Here is a 27,126-nt window from a genome sequence, read left to right on the forward strand (position 1 = left end):
AAGTACTTAATCCTGCTTCATTAATTAAGAACCTACGTTTACTGAATTTTAATAGCACCTTAGGTAAACTTCTGGTAAATATAATATTCCAAGTTTCACTTAATGTATAGAAGTTAACGAAACAAAACAATAATGTTATGAATGAGCGAGTCTACTTTCGGCCCAAGGATGTAAAGGCATATTTTTAACTCGGAAGGGTGGAGTATTTCTGTTCGGCTGCAGTCCATAAAAAGATAAGCCATGATTGACAGCGACCCGTTAAATTTACTACATATGGGTCGACATTTTACTTTGTTTATTTGTTTAACTATTTTTGTGCCTAGTATTTTTATCAGCGTTGCTTAAGCTTCAATTTTAGTTATAAATTCATTTCGTATAAATAACCCAAGGACTAAATATAATCTTAATTATGTTTTACATTTAATTGACCAATTTTATAGAGAATTTTATAGGGTCGGTTGCACCAAACCGGCAAAAAAACTGTATACTTATTTCATTGTATGAAGACTATGAAGTTGTGACCTCAGTGCCGAGTGATGTTGATCATTGCGTCAATTTTGGTTGGTACAACCGTACACCTTATTCGCAAATATGTTATCGTCAGTCAAGACATAATATGCCACCTGATCATATCCTTCCTAATATCAACAGGAGTGATTTTGGTATCGTTGTTTTTAACGATTCCGTTCCGTCATAGACCAAACATGGAATCATGCCCAAAAGGGTATAAAGTGACAGCGGAGCATTGACGAGGGTTCCAATTATAAGATCCCAACTAAAATTCAAATAAGCGCGACACACAAGAATGTCCGGACATACCAGAGGGCCTACTGCAAACCAGGTTCGACGTGTTGCCTCCCTGTTACACTTACGTACGAATTTACAAGTGCGACAGTGAGGCAATATGTCGAACGTGGTTCGCGGTAGGCCCTCAGGCTACTAGCATCGGATGCATGCTGATACTATGTGGATAGATTGCTTGAGAGTTCTCAAGTGGACGTCTGGCGTTACGTTTACTTAGGGTGGGATAGATACTTATAAAGTTTCCTCATTTTCGTACCAAATTCTTGAAAATATCATTGTTAACAGTTTACTTTTTACTACCGTGAAGTTGACAGAAGCAATCAAATATTATATGAATGGCAAATTACATTTTAAGTATAGTACAGTTTCCATTTTTAAATAAGACCCGGTACAGTTATGCACTACCATGAATTTACCTAATAGGACATCTCAATATCCATAGTAAAGCCTTTTTTATACTAAACATATAATTTTCTAAATAAATCAAATCTAATAAAATTGCTGCACCTTTAATACGGACACGAACACGAGAAGTTTCACCTTAAACAAAAACAAAACTACTGGCGATATGTTTGGTTACTCAAGAGCTCATTATTGACATTGTGGTGTTCAAACACGATCCCGGCAGCGTATCTAAACGAGAATCGTAGCATTGAACCAGTTCCCGAGATATTGCTCACTAACGGTATGGCTCGGGGATCCAGGGTTGTACCAGACAACTTATAAATGTCTTCAAACCACCTTAAACGCCTCATCATTGGCCTTTACGTCTATTGCAGACGATTTATGGTGTAACATACATTACACCGCCTGGGACGGAATTAAGGAAACGCAGGGATGCCCAGCACCTGCATTACCCTCTCGGCTTCACTGTCTTATGCCACAGGAAAGGCGAGCCAATACGTGTGGAGACAGGTCAGCTGCAGGAATCTGCCGCATATTTCAGGTTGGACCCTACTCGCGCCTTACGGAAACTCTTTTTACCTTAAACGCCTAAGGCTGGCGATATGTTTGTTTTGGTTACTCGAGAGTTCGTTATTGACAGTTCATAGTGTTCAAACACGATCCCGGCAGCGTATCTAAATGAGAATCGTAGCATTGAACCAGTTTCCGAGATAATGCTCACTAACGGTATGGTTCGGGGATCCAGGGTTGTACCAGACAACTTGTAAATGTCTTCAAACCACCTTAAACGCCTAAGGCTGGCGATATGTTTGTTTTGGTTACTCGAGAGTTCGTTATTGACAGTTCATAGTGTTCAAACACGATCCCGGCAGCGTATCTAAACGAGAATCGTAGCATTGAACCAGTTCCCGAGATATTGCTCACTAACGGTATGGCTCGGGGATCCAGGGTTGTACCAGACAACTTATAAATGTCTTCAAACCACCTTAAACGCCTCATCATTGGCCTTTACGTCTATTGCAGACGATTTATGGTGTAACATACATTACACCGCCTGGGACGGAATTAAGGAAACGCAGGGATGCCCAGCACCTGCATTACCCTCTCGGCTTCACTGTCTTATGCCACAGGAAAGGCGAGCCAATACGTGTGGAGACAGGTCAGCTGCAGGAATCTGCCGCATATTTCAGGTTGGACCCTACTCGCGCCTTACGGAAACTCTTTTTACCTTAAACGCCTAAGGCTGGCGACATGTTTGTTTTGGTTACTCGAGAGCTCGTTATTGACAGTTCATAGTGTTCAAACACGATCCCGGCAGCGTATGTAGCGTAAACGAGAATGGTATTAGCATTGGACCCGTTCCCGAGATATTGGCCACTATTAACGGTCAGGTTAGGTGGTCGGTTCAGGGTTCCAGAAGTTGCAAATATCTTCTTTGGTACAGTCGCCATCAGATATATCTGAGCGGTCAAGGCGCTCACAAATATCTATACACGCCTCTATTATCAGGGTGTTAGAGTGCGTGTTCAGATATTGTGAACACCTTGGCCGCTCCGATATATCTGATGGCGACTGTACAACGAAAAACAGAGATGAATACGGATAGGTTTAGTTTAGTGTTTATGTTTTTTAGGTTGTTTGTATCTAGATTATTTTGATTATGATCCTCTAAATAGTGCCAACGATAGTCGTACTTATGGTCAAGTTTTATTGTCGACATAACCGACAACGATGTCAAATAATCACTACACCTTACAAAGTCCCCCTCCGCGTCTGTCTGTTTGTGTGTATGTTCGCGATAAACTAAAAAACCGGGCAAGTGCGAGTCGGACTCGCGCACGAAGGGTTCCGCACCACAATGCAAAAAAAAACAAAAAAAGCAAAAAAAAAAACGGTCACCCATCCAAGTACTGACCCCGCCCGACGTTGCTTAACTTTGGTCAAAAATCACGTTTGTTGTATGGGAGCCCCATTTAAATCTTTATTTTATTCTGTTTTTAGTATTTGTTGTTATAGCGGCAACAGAAATACATAATCTGTGAAACTTTCAACTGTCTAGCTATCACGGTTCGTGAGATACAGCCTGGTGACAGACGGACGGACGGACGGACGGACAGCGAAGTCTTAGTAATAGGGTCCCGTTTTACCCTTTGGGTACGGAACCCTAAAAACTACAAAACAGATTTTCATGCGGTTTTCACCTATCAATATTTAGAGTTTAGAGCGATTCTTGAGGAAGTTTTAGATGTATAATTTGTAAACCCGTGCGAAGCCGGGGCGGGTCTCTAGTACTTAATATAACAATAACTATCCATACCTACATAAAAAGATGTGAAGTATATTTCCTAGAAAATACATAAAACTGGTATTACGTTGGAATATTTTATTGCTCTAGGCATTCTCAGAAAAGACAATAGGTAAGAAATGTAACGTATGAAGCAATAGCAAGAACATACTGCGCAATAAACGGTGGACCTGTATCGATGGCCCGTGTTATGATAGCTCTGCTCGATTGTACATAGTTTGCTCTACGTCAACATCATCGTCATTCTTCAATGATGAATCATAATTAATGACACTAAGCACTTTGTAGAATTAATTATACATCGTTGATCATGATCAGTTATATTGCTTATATAGTCACATAGTACATAATTTACACAAGTGTATTTGTTATGTCAATGTATGATGATTATTGATGATGATGACTTTATTTGTATGTCACTGTAATTGTTGTATTGATTTGTAACTCTTGCTTGAGACCTACTTACAGAGCGATTTTTTAAATTTTGTTTTTATTTATTTAATTGGTGCTTCAGAACTTGAGTTGTAGATGTAGGTATCAAGACCGCAATGCTTAAGTGGGACTGGGCTGGACATGTCTGCCGCATGCACCCTGCAAGGTGGGCCAAAATGGTTACCGGAACACGGAACACCATAGATAGTGCGCATTTACCCCGGTTGACCTCATAAGTATTTAGCCAACCCTACACAATTCACGTGCCAGATCAAAATTTGTCTCCTAGTTAGTCTCGGCTAAGGACAAGCCACTTACACGCTAAGGATCTAATTGGTCAGTTGCGATGGCAAATTGGCGGGCATTGTTCCTCAAATAGGAGAGGAATGAACTGGGAAGTTCGTAAAACCAGTAGGAGCAAGTTGCCTTTGGAATGTTTAGGTTTTATAGCGAAAGGAAGCGTTTATGGAAGACGAAAGCACTTGAAGGGGCATTGGAGAAAAGTGTCGGGTATATGGCGCAATTTTATTTAAAACTTCTGATAAATCCAAGAAGCCGATATTTGACATGATAATATGTATATAGATTTTTGCAGGTTAAATACACGTATCGTGACCCGACAAAGTAGACCTTTCTGTAGAATGACCTGTAAGTCTATGTAAATAAAATGCTATTTTGGATGTTTGCTATCCAATCACGCAAAAACAGCTAAAATGGTTCCTATATATAAGAGATGAAATGCAACATAGGATACATTTTATTCCTAAATTCATTCTCATTCTCTAAGAGAGTGAAATTAGGGTTAAAAGTATGGAATTTTTCACGCGAAGAGGGTAAAGGGGTAAATATAGGTAGCGATTTTCACGCAAACGAAATCACGAGCAGAGGCTGATGTTCTTATAAAGTACCCCTTAGGCTGTCAGACATCGTGACGGGTTTGCCAAGGCTTAGATAAGTGTAACATATAATCTGCACGGATATTATCAGCGCACCGATACAGCACCGAGCACCGGCAACTCAGGAAGCCTTAGGGCAACAGCGGCAACACAGACAGACCGACTACCAACATATATAGGCCACAGAATAAATAATAGTACTAGGTACAGAAGACTCACTCTCTAACAAAACGCGCCTGTCACGATCAGCACAGATATGGCCGCTAGGTGGCGACAGCGCCACACGCGGCTTATGGCAAACCCCAAAATTGAGGTCGAACGGATGGAGTTTTAGCTACCTGTAGCAAAGCGACGAAATCGCAGAGTGAGCCACGCCTGTCTAGGCTAAAGAGAGCCCACTGGCCTATCCTCCTAAGGCCCAAGGTCCTACCTATAGTACTTCTTCAATTCGATTTTTAAATCACTGATGAACAGAGTCGCTTTTGCTTTGTTTCGTAAAATTTTCAAACAACGCAAAATCAACTCTATTTCTTACAGTTTAGGTTCAAATGACAGTGGCAAATTATGGACTTTTCATTTGTATGGCTGGCAAGGAGACTATCAAATGGTACCTAATACCTATCTAAATTTTGATGCTTCCGGATCTTTATGGTGGATGCTTTTGGGTACAAACTGCAACACTCCTAACTGTACATCGGTGGACCTTATTACAAAAGGCGTAAGGTCCACCGATGTACAGTTAACAGATGGCTTTATTTTTTAACACTTACAATAATCGAAATTAAACTTTCGTGAGACATATTATAAATTATCTAAAGAACAACGGTTACGCTCACGTGAATTATTCGTCGCTAATATTGGGAGTGCACGGAGTGCAGCTGTCGCGAGCACTCAAGCCTGAGGAAGGACCCCCGATGGGTTCGAAAGATGTCTCCAATAGCTACGAATAATTCACGAGACTGTAACCGTTGTTCCTTAAATACTTCTAATAAATAATAGCTTTAATAATAGCCAGAAGCCGATATTTGGGATATAAATTGACGGTATATAAATAATACTGATAAAAAAAAGCTAAAAAAAAATAGTTTATAGTTTAGTCTGATTTTTGCACCACTTGCGTCAATCTAACCTAAAACACAGAAGAAGCATAGAATAGAAAAAGCATAGAAGCTTAAATTTCAAAGAATCCTTCATTAGTTGAGTTCTACAACATTTGAAGAACATATATTTTAAATTTCAAAGTCCTACTTTCTCTTCCTAGATCTGTCAGTAACTATCTAAGTATTCTAAGTAACGGAACTGTTTTACATATGTAAATTATAATGTCTTCGTTACTCGTGATATAATTATGAAATAAACTTCCAAAATTTACGAGAGCTAAAGAGATTTTAAGCTCGCAATCTGCTTACTTTGTACTGTACCCTCTTAAGGTAATGTTTCGAACGGAACTTACCTTCCTTCTGGCTTCTAGTTTTTACGGTTTACGACATTTTGTATGCAAGTTCGCATCCAATGATATAATACATATATGTTCAGTTACTAAGCAGTTAACATCAGACCAAAGTAGTAGGTAAGATTTAATCTGAGAATTAAGGATAATACTACATGGACTAACCTTAGAAAGAGAACAGTTATAATTATCTTCTTTGCTCGGACTGATAACTTCAATTCAGTATGAAGAAACTTTTGTCAGCTATGTCCGCTTAAAAATTACCAATACTACTTGATGAAATTATTGAATTCCGTAGGACCTCTGTAATAAAACAACAAAATCATATTGATTATGTTTGAGCCTATATTTTTTGTAAAAATCTTAAAAGAGATATGTATCTGCAATGGTCCGAAGTTATTCTTACTCCAAAAGTAAAGTGACAGTGATACAGTGAAGTAGTAGTAGTAAAAGTAACAGTGTTTAGTGATAGGAAAGTGAACTTTAAAGTGCAGTGTATAAGTGCGGATTTACAACAGCCAGGTGCGAACATTTTACTCCATAAGTAAACAATGAAATACAATAACTAAGGTAGGTACTATATTAGAACATCTTGACGATATCTATAAATGTACCAAATACCAAATGTCAACTGGTGCCAGAGTAGTGCCTGGTACTATGGAGTAACTTCTACATGCTTTATGAGTTTTAAGCTCTTTGGGATTAAACAGAACTTTACCGCAACTTAAGCGTCAAATAATTCAGAGTAACTACAGTTTAATACAGACTACTCGGGTTCAAAGTGTTGAAACACACCTTTATCGATACATATTATATGTATGTTTTAATTGTAACATTATTAACTTGTCGTTGTTCATATGTCGTATCGTCTTCTAAAAGTGGCCAGGTTCGGAATCAGTTTTTTCTTCATGCATACAAAAAATACCGGTATTATTACGTTCTTTTTCGTTGTTTGGTTTATTATTTCATTTTTGATAGGTCAACCTAATAATACGAACTATACGAAGTCGTTACCTAAATACCTACATGATTCAGTCCTACCCATGCCCTCCCATCTCGAAGGGCTTATAATTATTTTCAAATCGATATCATAGATGGCGCTATATGTCACGATCGACCATTACGAAATATTTATCCTACAGATTAAGTGATCTTTAAGTTTCGTCTGTGGTGTCATTAATTAAAAACATTATAAATTAAATACAAGCATCAATAAAAACACGAAACCAATGCATTATTTTAGAAAGTTATAAAATACAACTTTCTACAACTATATTACGATCGTCTACGACATGAGCAACAGCACGCGACAGTTATGAGGCTAGCCAAATAATATTGAATATCGTCACTAGATGGAGCCACCACGATTCCGGTATGTTCTACATCATCAAAACGGGACGAGTGTGTGCGTTCCGTTCCATCCATCTATCCTGCGTTTTGTTTCTCGTTTTAAGACATGATGTGATGTTTGATTTGAAACAATTACATATAAGTTATAAATTACGAAAATGACCACAAAATGTAAAAAAGTGACCGGTGAATACAAATAATCTAAATGGGTGTTTTAAAGCCTACTTTCATCAGGCCTACCTGATGTTAAAATACAAATTAAAAACGCAAAGCGCGATGTCTTTCACTACTGCATTATCAAAACGCGTGAATACTTTGTTTGTAAACACAATCCAAGTTTTCACTTGCTCAACTTGCTGGTTTCCGAGTCGAACGCGCACCTTAATTTTTTATTTACTAGTTTCCCTTAATCTCAAACGACGACTTGGCTTTCAAACGGACTTTTTACGGACGTTCCATAAACGCGACTGGCAATTAATAGGACTCCGACAATTACTGCAATCACGACGACCTGGCTTGGATTTGGACTCTCGAAAATTCGCGACGATTTGTATACACCGGCTGCTGGAGAACAATGCCACCCACGTGTTCCTATTACCAATGTAAGGCCATGATCGGTCAGAAGCCGATGTTCCACTTCCCAACTGGCGACAGTGCTCGATTGCAAACTTGGATTGACAATTGTGGTAAGTTTTTACTATTTTCTTAAATTTATCTTTCCTACAACCAATTCTAATTACTTTTAAAAGTGTTTACAGTTTAGGGACGACTCACGCTAGAGCGGGCCGTGCCCGGACCTGGGCGTCCGACATGTAATTTTTTATGACGGCTGATCGGTGATCGCGTGATGCTTTCCATAGTAAACGAAGCTCCGGCTCGGACATGGCCCGGTCTAACGTGAGTCATCCTTTACGCTGTATTGACAACGTACAGTACGTCAGTACATATTAGTCATTGATATAGAATATACCTACCTAAACTGATATTGTTTTAATAAAAATATATTGAGAACCGTTTCAACTGTTATCTAACCCAATATCAGTTATTTTGACAGAATATGCCCGATCTGATTATATTCACATAGGTAGTAAAATATGATGCCACAGTGGAGGTGGAGTGTAATTTGCCCCAGATAGAACACTAGCTGTAAAAGTTCATGAAAAAATAAACTAGGGAATAAAGTTTAATGCAGTAATATTTTGTCACTAACATTTTGACCCATCCAGAATTACTTACATCATAACATAATGTAGGTATAGATAAATATTATAGGACATTTTTACACAAATTTACTAAGCCCTACACGCTAAGCTCTAAAAAGCTTGTGTTGAGGGTATTCAGACATTGATGTATAAAATATATAAATATTTAGATACATAGATGTCTAATAAATAAATAAATAAACAATAGAAAACAACCATAACTCAGGAACAAATATATGCTTTATCACAAGTAAATGCCCTTACCGGGATTTGAACCTAGTACCATCAGCTTCATAGGCAGAGTCACTACCCACTAGGCCAGACTGGTTGGCTGAATGATATTAATATATACAGGTCTAGGTACAGTACCTAAGTAGATAGGTATATAATACTTCAGTTATTTTATGGACCACAAGTATGGAAAAATGGAAATATGTATTATAATTTATTGTGTAACAGGTAATAAATACTACAGAGATACAGAGACAAATAATGTTAGTATTGTGTATTGTTGTGTAGATGCCAATTAAAAGGTGTTCTAGTCCATTACATTTTGAAATTTTTCTTTTGTCTTGGAAAATATCAAGCAAGTAGTTGAATTATGAGCAGTTTGACTTTAAGTATGAAACACAATTCAACACATGAATAGATGTTTAGGAAATCATGTTTTCCAAATACATACATAGTTTTACAAGCATCAAACCTTTACTGTTTAATTTAAATATTACATATTTTAAAAATAAAATTAGATGTAGCGGCTTTATGTGGATATTATGTACATTTGGCAACTAATTCCATCTATTGGCATAGGTACTTACTAGTTTTGATGAAAGTGACTACCTACTGATTTGCCAATCCAGAGGGGAAACTAGGCTTTATTGGGATTAGTCTGATTCTCATAATGTAGTTGATTTTGTAATAAAAAATTGTTTATGTACTTTATTTGACATGTAATATATTATGTTTTATGAATAAATACTTACATAGATTCCAAAAAACTCATTGGTACAAGGTGGTACAAGCCGGCACAGATCATATAATACTAGTTTGTTTGAACCTGCAATCTTCGGTTTGAAAATTGCACACTCTTACTTACCGCTTGGGTACCAGCAGTTATGCTATGTGCAAATAACTAATATAATATAGGCATATAATATTTTTATTGGTTTATATTAATATTGACATATACCATATAATATTAAAAAAAAATCTTGTAATTTAATAACTCCTATCTCTGTTGCTATTTGACACAGACACAAGGTTTGCCTAGCATAAGTAGTAAAATCTTTAATACAAGCTTTTATTTAGTTTCAACTGTCCCATTGCTGTCTGTGTAGTGTAAAGAGACGTCTGTAATCAAATCTTGCAAGTTAGGCCCACTTCCCGGTTACCAATGATGCTGAAAATTTGCATACATATATGTAAGATGGATGACAATGTAAATAATATTATGATACTATCGAGCTGATCTGATGATGGAGACAGGAGTTGGCTAATGGAACTCTGTGTTATAAAAATGCAACCTAATTGTGTTTGGAGTTGTTAGAATTGTCTCGATGAATATTGTCTGTGGAAATAAACTGTACCTGGAGTTGATGATAAAAGTTTCTATCAAATATATGTATTTTTAACCGACTTCCAAATTTCAAAGAAGGAGGTTATCAATTCGGTTGTATGTTTTTTTTATTTTTTTATTTTTTTTTATGTTTGTTACTCCATATCTCCGTCATTACTAGATCGATTTTGAAAATTCTTTTTTCGATTGAATGTATATGCATACAGATTGGTCCCGTTTTTGTCAAAACCCAGTTCTGATGATGGGATCCATGAGGAATCGAGGGAACTCTTCAAATCTTAAAGGCATACATATAGTGATTTTTGGGTTTTTATCAACAAATCAAGCATATACACCCAAAAAAGTGACATTTGATGAAGTGGAACTGCTGATGATGATCAGAACGGAACTCTTTAACGACGCATAGTTCACGGTTGGCGATTTGTCCTCTTCGTTACGTTTGTTAAGCAAGTTAAGTTTTTAAGCCACATTTTTGTCAAGCTCGAGTTCTGATGATGGGATCCATGAGGAATCAAGGGAACTCCTCAAATCTTAAAGGCATGGGTATAGAGATTTTTGTATTTACCTCAGAAAATCAAGCATTTTCATTAAAAACTGTTGCATTTGATGAAGTGGAACTGCTGATGATGATCAGAACAGAACTCTTCAACGACGCATAGTTCACGGTTGGCGATTTGTCGTCGTCGTTATGTTTGTTAAGCAAGTTAAGTTTTTAAGCCACATTTTTGTCAAGCTCGAGTTCTTATGATGGGATCCATGAGGAATCAAGGGAACTCCTCAAATCTTAAAGGCATGCGTATAGAGATTTTTGTATTTACATCAGAAAATCAAGCATTTTCATTAAAAACTGTTGCATTTGATGAAGTGGAACTGCTGATGATGATCAGAACAGAACTCTTAAACGACGCATAGTTCACGTTTGGCGATTTTTCCTTTTCGTTATGTTCGTTAAGCAAGTTAAGTTTTTAAGCCACATTTTTGTCAAGCTCGAGTTCTGATGATGGGATCCATAAGGAATCGAGGGAACTCCTCAAATCTTAAAGGCATGCGTATAGAGATTTTTGTATTTACATCAGAAAATCAACCATTTTCATTAAAAACTGTTGCATTTGATGAAGTGGAACTGCTGATGATGATCAGAACAGAACTCTTAAACGACGCATAGTTCACGTTTGGCGATTTTTCCTTTTCGTTATGTTCGTTAAGCAAGTTAAGTTTTTAAGCCACATTTTTGTCAAGCTCGAGTTCTGATGATGGGATCCATAAGGAATCGAGGGAACTCCTCAAATATTAAAGGCATACGTATAGATTTTTTTGTATTTTCGGACTCGGACCCGGTCTCGGACCCGGACCTTGACCCAGAAAACCACTATGATACCTTAACTAAATAAACAACTATGATTACCTACCATAAAATTAATGTAGGTATAAAGTACGATGATGCCAATCTTACTAGCCCCTCCCGCTTTAACCCCCGTACACCGTACGGCATGCGCCATTAAGTGGGTTAGGTTAGGTTTGAACTGCGATCCTCACAGAACCGAACAAGGATTAGGTTAGGTTAGAACTGCGAGCCTTACAGAAACGAAATGCTACTTGAAAAGTGGGTTTGATTAGGTTCGAACTGCGATCCGCACAGAACCGAACTGCTGTCTGAGGAGTGGGTTAGGTTAGGCTAGAACTACGACCCTCATGGCTCCTCTTCACGATGGGCCAACGCCGGCCCCTCCAAGGGACGCATTTATGCGTTAGAGGGAGCAAGTGATATTGCTATCTCATTCTACCGCATTGCTGCGTCCCTTGGAGTAGGCGGCGTTGGCCCATCCTGTAGAGGGGCCATTATACAGAAGCGAAATGCTAGTAGAAAAGTGGGTGGTTTTACCTCCTTTTCTACATAGTGTACCATCTACAATAATCTTTCATCGGCCCCCACGGAAGTCGGTTTTTTTTTCTTAAAAATTATTTTAAATATCTTAATTGTGTGATAAAGTTCAAATAAATAACATAGGTTGTTCAATATTACCATTACCAAAAAAATAACAGTTATTCTAAATCAATATTAAATATGATGTAAGAATAAAATATACAGGGTGGCTAAAAAATAACTGCATTCCTGTTGCCAGTGAGGTTTTGGGATTATACTGAGCAACTTTCACTGTGGGACCAACCCCGAAATCGCGAAAAAAATTTGGCTGTTTCATACATTTTGGTTGGTCCATTTACCATGAGAGGGTACATTTTTTGGTTTAGGCGGATTAATGTCACTTTCTTAGGAGGTCACTTTCGAGTTAGGTCACGTTCTGAGAACGTCACTTTTTTAGGACGCCACATGCTGATAACGCCTCTTTCTGAGGACGTCAATTTCTGAGGACGTCAATTTCTGAGTACGTCAATTTCTTCCTACTAAGATTTAAGCGTATGTAAAATGAAAATTAAAAAATGTTTGCTGTGTTAAACAGTACAATTTGAATACAATTACACTTGAGTCCTCCTTGTAAGTATATGTATACCTACCTGTATCAGGAGAACCCGCTCTGTATTAATGTATGTATGTACGTATGTATACCTGTACGTATGTATACCTAACAATGGAATTACCAGCAATCAGCTGTACGGCATACGGTCGTTTTTATGTATGACATATACCTTGGATCAGGATGTTTATTTTCAGTGGTTAATTGAAGGGAAATACGGATCTATTAGACGATAACGGGAAAATGTCTTAGGCACTCTTAAGGTACCGTTTGGACTTAGAGATGTCACGAATATTCGGCAACTATTCGGTATTCGGCCACTTTGCCGAATATTCAGTATTCGGCCGAGTACGGAATATCTGTTGCACCTACCTAAAAAGAAAAAATATAACCAAAAACTAAGTATATTTAATATTAAAAATGTAGGTACCTACTTTTGGAAAGTAACTAAATATAAAGGCACGTTTTTGAGCATTTGTTGATTACAAAATATGTTATTTTTATCATGGGTCTAATTTGTTTTGATTCTTAACTACATTCATTAATTCTGTTACATATAAAAATATATCTAAGCAAACGTTGTGCTTTGTTGGCGAGAACAGTTTTCATAATAATTGTGACTCAAAATGTTCGCTCGTCATGCCGAATATTCGGTCGCCGAATATTCGGTATTCGGCCGAGAGTGGAGCCGAATATTCGGTATTCGGCCAAATTCTCTATTCGGGGCATCTCTAGTTTGGACACAAACTGCACCAGCTGCCACAAATGTCAAAAATCCGGGTAGCAACATCGATATGTCAGCCTGTATGTCATACATAAAAGTGGCCTTATGCCGTACTACAGCTAACATGATTATTTATTGTTCGTGCTTAAATCTTACTACGAAAAAAAGTGACGTAGGTACTCAAAAAGTGACGTCCTCAGAAAGTGGTGTTCTCAGAAAGTGACGTGCTCAGAATATGACGACCTCAGAAAGTGACTAACTCAGAATGTGACTTCCTAAGAAAGTGACGATTTCAGAAAGTGACCTAACCGAAAGTGACCTCCTAAGAAAGTGGTATACTCCGTCACACCACCGTCACACAAACGCGTTCCTACGCACACAGCCTAAGCTCGTGTAGGTGAACGCGTACCATGCTTGTGTGAGTGAGATAGACGTGCTAGGGTTCTCGCCATTTTGTTGTCAAGTTCGATGACCTCAATGACTCAAAACTCATTGCGCGAATTATGAAAAAATAAGAATCGTATTATGCTGTAAGGTGGGTATCTAAGCTCGATATATACAATAGTTACCTATTTGGAATCAGTATAAATACTTAAACGAAGTACCTAACAAAATTTTTGTAAGGAAATTTAGGCCACCAAAATATTACGTAAGTTGAAAACATGATTTTTTATTCATATTGTGTTGTTTTCAGTGTGATCTGATAGGTTTTGTAAATATTTGTTTAATATTTGAATATTTTACGTGGCCTCCGCTCTGCGCACCGCGTCGTCGCTCGTCGCGTTCTTGCCAGCCGGTAACGGCTCGGCCACGACATCGAGCGACTTGCGACGGCGGGAGCGATAACCATAGGTTGGAGCGTGACACAGCGATCGGACCTTTCGCTCCAACCTATGGTTATCGCTCCCGCCGTCGCAAGTCGCTCGATGTCGTGGCCGAGCCGTAACTGTGAGGTAACCGAGAGCGGGTGGGCGGCACTTTCAACGGGAGGCAGGGAGTGTCCATACTGTACGTTAGTACTCTTTATTATACTGTGACTCCGTATAAATCGAATGCAGTTATTTTTAGTTACCGTGTACATATATGCCGACGGCAGATCGTAAAATCGGGCATATCGAGATATTCCTAGGCAGATCATGAAAGGCCGCCATTTCGTGATCTGCCTAATAGCGAACACTAAGCCATATCATGCAAACCCCAAGGAGTGATATTCCTAGGCAAATTATGAAACGCCACGAATCCGTAAAATAATTACAATACAAGTGCGAAAAGTAGATAACTTGCAACGTGTGGTGATACATTAAATCAACGAGTTTGCGAATTACTTACTCGCACGTGTATCGTACAACGTTTTACAGTAGATATGGCGGCTTACTGCCCCACCTGCGATTGAGTTTTTAAAAGTAAGTTCGGCTTTGCCAGCCATATCAGAGCTCACGCTCGTAATTAACTAGCTAGGGTCGCCGTTGCCGATTACGGCATGGATAACTATATATAATGTACTGTAAAGTTTATTATTCCACTTGAAAATTTAAAAAAAATGCTAAGTATTTAATTACTTAAAAATAATAACTGCATTAATTGATGAAAAACAAATAATTTTTGAGTATTTTTTTTTATGATATTGTTAAAAAATATATATATTTCATAAATTTCAGGTAACATGACCATTGCCCACTTGTCTCGAAATGCTCTTCGACGCAAATAAATCTGCATTGATCATTTCGAAAAGCGGTTCATTCAAAAGGAAGATGGTATACGTAAAAGATTGAATAAGTTAGCCGTACCTGTCCATTACAAAGGAGATCAATCGACAGAGAACTTCCCAGACTCACCAGTTGCATCAACATCAGAGGGTATGTGATTATTGTGATTACAGGTGACAGTCTATTTCCAACGACAGCTGCACTACTGTTCATTTTACTATGGAAATTGACAATGACAGCGACGCGTTCAGTACCTACTGGTAGTGCAGCTGCGGTTAGAAATGGAATGTTACCATACCTATGATTATTCAGTGTCTTGTGAGGTGTGAGGTGATGTGAAAAAAGATACCCGAAATTTGGGAACTTCGGTGTACACGGTAGGCCCTCGGCTTACTATTTAGTAGGTACATCATTGAAAAGAACCTTGTCCCGATTTGGGCCATGGTGCGTCCATTAAGACTGCATCGAGCAAAATCAGCGAAAAAGGCAGTCACCGTTTAGTGGCTAGCGTCCACATCTCTTGATAATTTTTTTTATAATAAATATCATTATTATCCCAAAGAGTGTGTTTACAACGAATCACCCTTGAAAATTTGAAATCTTTTACAATATAATAAATACACTCATGCAAAGTTGTACCTAAAACGAGATGAACGAGTGTCAGCGTTTAGTAAAATTTGTATAAAAATTTCGATGCTCAAGCTATAAAATCGAGTGATTTCGAAAGCCAGATAACTGGACTACAACGAATCAGGCTTTTCCTATTTTTCCTCTTAAAGACAACAGAGAAACTCAATCGTAAACGTAAACTTTCGTAAAATTTCCATACATCCGCCATATCTGTCAAATTCTCCTTTGAATCAGATGCCCGCTGTGGGCCGTCCGGAGCGGACGCGTACTTAAAATCTCCCATTTTGACAGTTCATTTATGACATAAATTCATGTCCGTATACGAATGATGATACCAGTGAAAAACTGTGTTCAAAATAAATAGGGTAAATGAATAATGTCACACGGAGATCAAGAGTCATTAAAATTTTGATTTGTTTTTATTCATAAGTCATAATACTTTAAAAATATAACAAATTATATAAAAAATATACGAACACAACCAAATCAGTGTAATTAGTTTCTTCCTAATTCACTAAAAATGAAAAAAGTTTGAAGATTTGTTTTATCTTATTGGAATAAATTTTCATTGTGCTGGCATTCATATTACGTCATTTTAAAAACATATATGACATAATGTCAATATACTAGATAGACAATTTATCAACAAATTTCTTCACATTTTAACGTAAACAATATAAATTATTAAAATTTTATTTATGAAGACGAAGCAATGTTGTTCACATAATATCAGCAATAAAATTCTTAGTTTCAACCAGTTTTGTTGCTATTCTGAGAGCTATCACGTGCTTTGAAAGTTAATTCAATGATATATCATAAAGAAATTGAAATCAAGACTCGACCTGCAGTCTCAGCGAGTTTTTGTGGCTATATTATCAGTTGAAAGAACGATATTTAAAGCCAATACCGCAGTGGTCTGGTTTACGAGTACCTATATTGGTTCCATGTGACGATTTTTATATAAATGTATCTATCAAATTAACGTGCTTTTATTTCATTGATATTCGGTGCAAAACGATAACTCAGTAACGAAAAATAATTACTTATCAGAAATGCCTTAGGGTTTTTTTCAGTGAACGTTTATTTATAGGTATTTATGAGGTCTTATGTCTTATCAGTGTGGCTTTGGCCTTTGGACATTTTTGTAATGCTTTGTAATAAGGTAGGTGAGGTATCTATATCCCTAATTGTAGTAACCTTTTTTTGAATGAATTACAATTTAATTATTTAAATAAAAAAGTGGTCTACAAACATACATATCCGCTCGGTCCGCTAAAATAATTTAAGTGCCCTACATAATAGGTATATTTAAGATTAACAATCAGTAAACATCATTAATTACGCTCAAATGCTTGTTTCAAAGGTATAAAAGTACAATTTGCTAAGTAAACTGTCAATCTACATTAATTATAATAGATAGACTCCTAGAAGTCAGCTTACTGAAGATTATGAACAACATATATTATAAGTACTTTCTAAATAAAATACAATTTGTTTTTCCATGACTCATGTAGGCCGTATTTTACTATAGACCATTTTAAATTGAAGATGAAATTAATTCATGATAAAAGCTAATAAGGCCCGGTAATATTTTCTATTATTCTTGAACTTATGTTCAAGTCAGTGTTCAACTGTCAGTGCAAGTAACAAGGCCCGGTTCCGAACCAACATGGTATGGTTTTTTTATAAAACGTGTATTTTTCAAAAGCGCCGGAATATTTTTATAACTATTTTGGTATATATGAAGAAACATTGATTTGGTAATAATATCCTGATTATTAATATAACTATTTCAGTTAAAATAAAGGTGGGCCTTATATGCTTCACCTGACCTTATTCGTCCACATTTAGATCCTATAGCTATATTTGGTCACTTTGGCCGTCACTCTCCATTTGATGCCGATTGTACTAACCATTAAAAGTACAGCTCATATGTACTTTTACCTGTACTGAAACTTAAGCATTTGAGCGTAATTAAAGATGTTCACTGATTATTAACATTACGTGTTAAAGAACCGTGTCCCGATTTGGGCCATGGTGCGTCCATTAATGAATCGCATACTAACGGATAGAGGTTTACGAGTACATTCAAAGAAAAATAATTATAGGCAACCCAATACTAGTGGCTTAGTATACCAAAAATAAGAGAAGAGGGGAAATGGTCGGCTCCAATCTATGAAGTCCAATCTATGCTATATTTCTTCATGCTTTTAGCAACTAGGGCAAGTTATATATCATTTTTGTATAATTTAGGGACGAGGAATTCAGTTTATAATAATCGTATATAGGTATAACGAATGTAATAATTTATGGTAAACATACTCGTAATGAGTCACCATTATTTTAAGTTTAATATTTGTACGCCAATAGGCAAAACACAGAGCTCTATTTATTATTTTATATATAACACCTTAACTGTACCTGTGTTCCACAAATAAATTTTTACTTTACTTTACTTTACTTTACTTCATACAAATAAACTGATTTTTGCACAATAAATGATAATGATATGTAATTTTAGGACAATTTTGGCCTTTACAATCACAGTGTGGTGATTTGTACTAAATAAAAAATTGCAAAATCTAGGCCTAGCAACAAGCTCTTATGAATCGTAATTAATCTTAATCTAACTATCAGAACAATTTATTGATGTTAATATTATTCCATAATAAAATTGGATTATTATACATATCAAATTTAACACTAAGAATTTCACAGAAGGATCGTCAAACATTAAAAAGATTGTATAAAAAATACTAGTCTATAATTTCTAGAATAAAATCTAAATGTCAAAAAAATAAAAATAGGCACTCATATATTTTTTCTGAATATTAATTAGTAGCGCGTGGCGGTGATGATTTCTATTCAAATTGAATTATGGCCAAAGTCAAACATTAAAAAAAAAAAACTGAATCTGGCATTTGAAAAGTGTGAATACAATGTTTTAATATTTTACAGATAAATTACAGGTGATAATTTTGTAGATGTGGAAGGTAGAGTTGTGCTAGGCGTGGTAAGCGGGTGCAGATGCAGGAGCAAATAATAGGCACCAAGCGTTCGTTTTCGCACACCGATTTATTGTCCGTTACGACACACAATACACACATCTATCTATCTTTATACAAACAGAAGGAGAAAGAGCGAAAGCCAAATAATAATTACAAAACACAAATTTAACGGGAAAAAGCAACTTAGTATGACAGCCTCGATAACAACGTTCGTATCTAGCTCTCTGCGCCTGCGGGAAGCGGGCACAATACATCGCTGTCAGCGCTGCAGCCGAGGGCGGATCGTTAGACCGTCAAACACGGCGCGCAGCGCTTACAGCTGCTCTAGGATTACTTACACAGAACAGAGCTCATACATGTGAAAATTATCTAATAATAAAATCGGTCGCTCTGTCCGCGGGTAATTTAATATATTTGGGATTTACAATAAACTATACATTCATCCCTACAATTTTACAAATGAAATGGGTTTCTGCCACCATTGCCACCCTATTATAAAGCAGTAGGCTTTTTTACTAATAAGGGATGCCCACCAAATACGCTCATAAGAACGATTTATTCTATAGATATAGGCTATGAATTATCTAATGATATACAGGGTGTAATCGTTAAGTGTAGCCGGGCTATAAATCCGTAAATATAACAGATATCAGAAAATTTCAAATTGATATCGAAAGTGCGTTATCCAATGAGTAAAATTACATTAATATATTTTTTTAATAAAAGCAGAAATATCCCAAACATTAACTTCAAACCCACCCATACATTTAGTACGACGACTCACCCCTCAAAGAACGTTGGTGTTGTAAGAGATAAATCTGCTTGAGATTCATTATTTGCGATAATAAACTGTAATAAAATAATAAAACTACCGTTTATGAAATAATAAATCTAACATTTATTTTTTAATCACGCCGCAAAGTTAATTTAGAAATATTTAAGGGGGCCCGTCAATGTATCGCACAAGAAGGGCGTCATTTCGAGAAACTACTGTAAACAAAAAATGTACTTCCTTAAAAAATAAGTGTTAGATTTATTATTCCATAAACGGTAGTTTTATTATTTTATTACAGTTTATTATCGCAAATAACGAATCTCAAGCAGTTTTGTCTCTTACAACACCGACGTTCTTTGAGGGTTGAGTCGTCGTACTAAATGTATGGGAGAGTTTGATTGGAAGTTAATGTTTGGGATATTTCTGCATTTATTTAAAAAAAGTTATTAATGTAATTTTACTCATTAGGTAACGCACTTTCGATATCAATTTGAAGTTTTCTGATATCTGTTATATTTACGGAATTGTAGCCTGGCCACACTTAACAATTACACCCTGTATAAGTTAATTCAGGACGCGTCATGGACCAGAACCCATACTATCCGGGACACAGTTCTTTAATATTATGTAGGACTAAAAAGGCCCTCTGTCGGTGCGGGTGACAAGGCCCAGTCCCGGGCCTTATTGAACGTATGAGATGAATTAGTAAATTTAAATATTTTAATATAGGTAGTTATGAGTTATTTGATTTCCCGATAAGTTTTAAGTAAGCATCACTTACTGACTTACAAAAGTATAAGTGTAGTACCTGAATTTTATTAGATGTTTTTAAAGCCTTATTATCAATAGAGCTTTAAAAATTAAGTTATAAGTGAAATATAATAAGCGTCTATAGTTGTAAAAAATGTTACAAGACCTATAACTAATGGAGGGATAATTTTAGATAGAGTCCACTTTTTTCGAGTAGGTAAAGTAGACGATTTCTTATATCTTTAATAATAAAACTCCTAGGTTTAATTTGGTCTATGTCTACAAACCGCATACCTACCATCGCACACCACCACACTGTTAACTGACAGTCCATAAACCTTATTACAAAAGGCATAAGGTCTACCGATGGACAGTTAAGAGCGTCGCCGTTTTGTACCTATCTTAATACAAAAGTCAACAACGAAAATAATTAATTACCTAATACGTCACATACCTATGACATGACATGAACAAACAAGGAAAGCTATATATAAAAAGTGTTTTTTCTCTGTCTTCTCACAAAGGAAAGCTTTGACAGTTTAAATTCCTCAAAGAAGGTCAGTAGTTAACACTAAACTCGAAACAGCACCTTTAAAAAAACATTAGGGGTCACTGACCTGTCCCAGTAAATTGAGGTAGTGTGCGTGAGCTGCGTTTGTGTGTGAAATGGGGTAATTTGACAGAATCTGAAAATTTACCCTCCTCGACGCCCTCTTAATGAATCGCATACTAACGGATAGGGGTTTACTAGTAAATTCATAGAAAAATAGTTTCATTGTTAATCGAAGTGGGCACTGGGCATATAATTATAGGCAACCCAACACTGGTGCCTTAATTGACGTTAATAAGTAAGTACTGGATACTGTCAAAACTTAATAAAATATGTCTCCCATTAAGTTCATGGAGGTTTTATTGGTTGTGTTAGATGCCTTGCATACCTTTGTTACCAAATAATGTGCTGTTTGGCCTAGTAGCAACGAGATCGTACCGTGTACCAAAAAGGAGGAGAGAGGGGAAACGGTCGGGTCCCCAGGTCCAATCTGTGCTAAATTTCTTCATGCTCTTAGCAACTAGGTCAAGTTATATATCGGTTTTCTATAATTTAGGGACGAGGAGTTCATTTTTAAATTAATTGTTTTACCTTTTCATACAAATAAACTGATTTTTGCACAATAAATGAAAACTTATGTATTTTTTAGCTCATATAAGTATTCCTCATTCTAAAAAGTATCACTTTAAGATAGGCACTCATATATTTCCATTTAAATTGAATTATGGCCAAAGTCAGACATTAAAAATGTTTAAAGAAAAACTGAATCCCATTGATTTGATCCATTTCCACAGTTATATTTCATGAATAACTATCGCGGTTCGTTACAATATTATGTACCTACCTATTTTCTTTTTCTAGGCCAAGAACCGACAGAATTTAAAGTATTAACACCAAAAAAAGTTTACCCTGGTATTAAAAAACGTGAAGAAAATGAGGAGGAAGGCGATTTATATGACACAGAACTATTTACGACACCGAAAAAACGCAAGCGACCAGCCGATAGCGACACACCGAATTGTAAAAGATTAAAAACTGTTATTGAAGATACCAAAAAAATGTTGAAGAAGGAAAGAATGAAGTATAGAAGATTGCAGAAAAAAATCCTGAATAAGAAATTCATAAATTTAAGTACTACTAAGTTTAAAAGTGATGCATCGAAGGTGTTGACGCAGATGCAGTTAAGAAAAAGCAATAAGCAACAGTGGACCGAGGCCGAAAAAAAATTTTGTATGTCACTTTTTTACAAATCCCCAGCCGCATATAATCATTTGAGAAAGCAAGGTGTAGTACTAGCTGCTCCGACCACCATTCAGAACTGGTTACAAGCCACCGATTGTTTACCCGGACTAAACGATGATATATTTGAAAATATTAGGAATAAGTTTGCTGATTCATCAATTAAAGACAAAGCATGCGCTGTATGTTTCGATGAAATGAGCATTAAGGTTGATTTAGATTATACAATGAAATTTGATATGATTGAAGGTTTTGAAGATTTTGGTGATGGTGACCGTTCCCCCCCAAAGTTGCCCAGCATGCACTGGTGTTTGTTGCCAGAGGAATTTACACTAAATGGAAAATCCCTCTGGCATATTTTCTCTCGAACAAACCCGTTGCTGCTGATATTTTGATTAATTTGATTAGATCTGTAATTAATAAATTGTTTCAATGTGGGCTGTTGCCAAAAGTCGTGGTGTGTGACCAAGCCACCACAAACGTAAAGGCAATTAAAACTTTGGGGGCAACTAAAGACGATCCTTTCTTTTTTATTGATGATCACAAGATTTTTGCAATTAATGATGTGCCTCATTTGATTAAAAATATAAGAAATAATTTGATTGACAATAATTTTGATTTAAATGGAAATGAAATTTCATTTAAAGATATAATTGAGGTGTACAATATTGATAAAAATAATAAAAGTAAATCATTAAGAAAATTAACCCCGGTGCATCTTAAACCGAATAACTTTCAAAAGATGAAAGTTAAACTTGCGACTCAAGTTCTGAGTCACTCGGTCGGTGCAGCGATAATCACGGCAATAGATAGCGGAGAACTGAAAAGCGACACGGCAAAAACCACAGCTGATTTTGTAATGCATGTCAATGATTTATTTGATTCATTAAATTCAAAAAATAAATTCGATAAAAATCCATACAAATGCGCTTTAACTAACAATAAAAAATCACGTGTATACGAAATCTTAATTGAAGGGAAAAAAATATTCGCCGATTTGAAAAAAAAGATGATTGGAAAAAATAATTCAATTAAATTGACAACCCCCCCTTGCTTCGAGGGTATGCAGCAAACAATTAATGCTGTTCTTCAGTTCTCCGCCGAAGAATTTTCTGAGGGCACCGACGTAAATTTTTTAATGACCAATAGATTAAATCAAGACGTGATCGAAAATTTGTTCGGAATTTACAGAATTAGAGGTGGGTGTAATCGAAATCCAACATCAAAAAGTTTAAGAGCTATGTTCCGATCAAATTTACTGAACAATTTAATTAAATTAGAAAATACAAATTGCGAATCAGATAATGACACATTTGTGTCAACCACCAACCAACCGAATACACAACGACTTGAAGGGTCAGAAATAGCGTCTTCAATTTCAACACACCATATTGAAAGCGAAGAAGCTATTGCTGGTCCTTCCAATTCAGGAGCTACCATTTCTGTTTCAGAAATAGTAGCCTCTGTAAACATACCAGGATCCACGAATGAAATAACTTTGGAAACATGTTCGGTTGTATATTTTGCAGGTTGGTTGGGCAAGGTGTGCGTTGAAAAATTTGATTGCTCAATCTGTAAACAAGTATTGCTCAAGAATGAAGTTGATTTATTAGATAAAAGGGAATTATTATTGATTAACAAAACATACAGCAATATGCTTACACCGACGTTAAAATCACCTACTGATTTCTTGTTACAATTAGTCGATCGACTGCTTACTTTGTTTAATAATAGAATCGACTTCATTCATGAGAGGAACTTGATTACAAATTTGATTAATAATACCGAAATTCCTGATGATTATCACGATGCAACTCATCTTGATTTTTTGATGAGAAAATTATTTCAAGTTAAGGTTCACGATTTTTGTAAATCTAAGAAGTCATCATTTGATTCGAAATCTAAAATAAAAATTTTGCAACACAATTAACACAAATAAAGATGATTATAATATAATTGATGATTTTAACATTTAATTTCGCTATCGACCCGTGATGCGACTGTTAACCAACTGCAACTTGCAATGTATATCGTTTTGACGGATCTCATTACATTTATTTATGAGGCGAATTATTGGTAATTAAGGTCAGAATAATCTGTGTATGTGATCGTCGCACCTAAGGTCCTAGATCCTAGAGTTGATTATGCTTGCTGCATGCTGCATGAAAAGGTAAACATAGTACTAGTATTATATGATCTGTGACATAGTATTGCGGTGGAGCAATAACTAGTGCTGCACTTTTCAGAAATATTGTATAATTCATTTTAAAATTCTAGCTGTTACACTGTGAAAAAATCGCATCTGTAGCCTGGCCACATAATTCAATTGCACAGAGGATTAATACTCGAAGGCCATTTTATATCCGAGATTTTATACAAAGAAAAACGCATTTATTTCAGACGAATATGTGTCCATAGTTTGTTAGTAGGTAATATGAAAATACTTAAACAACTATATTTAGTGCCTAAACTTAAGTGAAGTGAGGAATAGGTAGGTAAATCATTCGACGCCCTTGTGGAAGGATGTGAGAGGTCTGCATTTCTGCTTTTGAGACTGTCGCATGTCGCGCCCCATCGTGTGGGGTGATCATTCGCTCGCTGTCTTGAGCATGGAGACAGCTGTGCGTCTGTGAAGCGAGATCCAGTTCCTGACTAGGCCACTGTCCCACCTCCCCGCTACTACGCTCAGGAGGCTGTGACCGTGGCGGCTGACGCAGACTTTGCAAAGCGTCGCGGCACAGCGCGGCAGCCGCAACAGCACCCTGTCCAATGTACGAGTATTCACCGAGCGAGCTTATAAATCGCAGGTTGTCTTACTCCACGGTTATCTTTGGCTATCAAAAATAAACATAATGTCCTCTCTTAACTTTTTGTTGTTTTTTTATTTAAGTAACTCAAATTATCAATTTACTTATAGGACTATAATTTTTGTTTATTTTTAAGAAATAGAATCACATAGAACCTGACATTAACATGTTTTGCTTTTTTAAAAGTATAGTACCTACATTGTGCAACATGGGGCGTAAGTATAATATAATTATATTTGTCCTTTTTTAACTACCAAATCTTGACATCCGCATCCGCATCCGCGGATGTGAGTCTTTAAATATCCGCATCTGCATCCGCGGATGTCAAAAATCTGCATCCGCAACATCCCTGGACCCTACGATTATTATTTTTTTACGAATTTTTAGTTATTATAAAAGTTAGGAGCATTTAAATATTTTATATTTGTATGAAATCTGTTTTACGCTCCTAATTTTTACAACAATCAAAAATTCGAAAAAAGTCAGACGTAGTGGCATAGCTAAGGTTAATATTATTCTTACCTATGTACATAAAATTATGTACCTACAAATGTTTTCCATAATGAGGAAAATGGGATCTACGTAACTATGGAGAGAAGCGGCCGCCCCTTTCCTCTCAATATTGAAGGCCCGACCAGGTGTGTCTCACTCCGCGATTTCGTCGCTTTGCTACAGGTAGCTAAAAGTACATCCGTTCGGCCCCAATTTTGGGGTTTGCCATAAGCCGCGCGTGGCGCTGTCGCCACCTAGCGGCCATATCTGTGCTGAACGTAACAGACGCGTTTTGTTAGAGAGTGAGTATTCTGTACTTAGTACTATTATTTATTCTGTGGCCCGACTCTCATTTCAATGCAGCGATCGGCAACAGGCGGCCCGCGGCTCGCATGCGGCCCGCTAACCTCTCACTTGTGGCTCGCGAGCCTCCCTGGCTATTTTGTATGTAATATTGACAAATGACAATGTCTGATAAAGTTATAAATAAAGGCCATACAGGGTCATTTTTGGACCGTTAGCCATATTGTTCGAAGTGATTAGGTAGGTCATACTGTACAACTTTTTCTATGGGATCGTAAACATGTAATGTCAACACATGGTAGCCGCACTGAATAAGATACAAAACACACTTATTTGGGTACCTAAACTGCAAAACGTAATTCAAGACCAAAAAAAGTAAGACAATGTTGCCACTGCAATAATTATATATAATAAATTCCTTTTGATAATAAGTAATCACCAGTGTTCGGCAAACTTGGTGCCACGCCGTGGGATTCCTACTAGAAATGGACATGACATAAACGCCGCGATATTTATATGGACATGACATAAACGCCGCGATCTTGGTCGAAAAAGTAATTTGAGTATTAGAATAGTACCTAAGTGTTATTTATTTGTAAATGAAAATGAATAAAAAATCATTATTTAACCGAGTATTATTTCAATTTCCCGTATAAATTATAAGTCATACTTGTCTTCTTATTTTTTGCACCCGTGTTAAAATATAGTATTGTTTAAAATAATAAACTTATCTAAAGTAAAAAACAACCATTTACCCGACTACCTGGCTTGTCGAAGGTCACAGTTGAAATTTCTATTGTTTCCGTCTAAACTAAACTAGGACGAAAGAGAAGCAAACTATGTCCCTTTATTAGTCAATTGTATCCTTTTCTAGTTTAAAGATAAGAAATTGGTTGAGAACCCATTTCTAGTAGAAAATATGTTGATTTATATTCCTCGGACCATTAAGTTCGCATGTTGTGATTTAAAGTTTATTTGCTTAGTGTTTACCTAGGTATTGTAAAACCTTCACCGCTATTCATTATTATATTTATTATACTGTAATATAATTTAATTTCATTAACCTATTAATATTAGAAACATTGAATAAGGAAGTAATACAACACGGATCCCGGAATTCCCACGGCATATCCGTATTAGCATAATGATTGAGGTCATTAACCCCGCGTGGCACCAAGTTTGCCGAACACTGATAATCACGCTAAGATAATTTATTTATTAGTAATTTTACTCTTACGATTTAAAAAA

The 27,126-nt window shown here is 36.4% G+C and overlaps 1 protein-coding gene across 2 annotated transcripts in view; it reads right to left on the reverse strand.

Annotated features, from left to right (window-relative positions):
- Positions 1-27,126, reverse strand: part of LOC134670007 (formin-like protein) — a 169,969-nt gene that overhangs the window by 31,213 nt on the left and 111,630 nt on the right. The window lies entirely within an intron of this gene.

This window comes from Cydia fagiglandana, chromosome 13 (genome assembly GCF_963556715.1).
Source record: "Cydia fagiglandana chromosome 13, ilCydFagi1.1, whole genome shotgun sequence".
NCBI classification, from domain to species: Eukaryota; Metazoa; Arthropoda; class Insecta; order Lepidoptera; family Tortricidae; genus Cydia; species Cydia fagiglandana.